Source organism: Pocillopora verrucosa, chromosome 2, assembly GCF_036669915.1.
Source record: "Pocillopora verrucosa isolate sample1 chromosome 2, ASM3666991v2, whole genome shotgun sequence".
NCBI classification, from domain to species: Eukaryota; Metazoa; Cnidaria; class Anthozoa; order Scleractinia; family Pocilloporidae; genus Pocillopora; species Pocillopora verrucosa.
The window spans coordinates 16,806,758-16,807,666 of NC_089313.1; positions in this window are offsets into that span (position 1 = coordinate 16,806,758).

Below are 909 nucleotides of genomic sequence, written 5' to 3' on the forward strand. Positions count from 1 at the left end.
TTATGAATGAAATCTCAGTTTTATCGCGCCATTGCGGTGATCTCAAATCTTACCCTAAGAGTTATGTTTGTTTAACGATAAAATTAATCTATATCATATCTGGAAGCTTTATAAGAGCTTCCTTATCTTGGTGTTGGAAAATGTATGAAAATAATTTATTATCAAACGCCATTCAGTTAAAAAAATGATAAGCTAGTTGATTACCAGCCATTTTCTGGCGATCTTACTTTACAATTAGCTAGAGTAATTATTATCTTTTCTGTCTGTGGGAAAATAGTCCATTTAACTCTACAAACGAAGAGCAAATCGATACGGTAAAAGTTGATCCCGCGGAAGAATTTCCTTGAAATTACACTTTTTCTATTTTCGATTCTCATTAAGCTCGTTTTTGGGTTAATCTCATATCGAATTCCAGATCAAGAAAATAATTCTCAATTTTTAATTAAGCACGTTCATCACCTCTGTCTTTTAAGGTGACCATAAGTGTAAACAACTTATAATTTACTTCCTCCGCACTGAATTTACAACCAGGCAATTTGAACGAGCAGCACGTAGCTCTCACGTAGAGACATTACCTCGGGTACGCCCTTTCTTGTCCAAATTCTCTGTTTATCCTATTGCTGTGTAACAGTCTTCAAAGGCCATTTTCTCTTTAATCCATTTCTTTTTAAGTTCTACTTCCGTCAATAAGTTCGCTATAATTTAATATTGACAATCTTCAGTTCGGGCCATAACCATTTCTGGATATCGGTTTCGAGCTTTGTGATTGGGTGAGATCAAAACCAAAACAAAGCAAATTTGGCCAATAGGTGCTGGAAACAAGAAGAAGCTGATTTTTTTTTTTGTGGCGGCCATGTTGTAATGCGGTAGTAAGCTGAAACAAAATTCGCTAATAAGGACTGGACATAA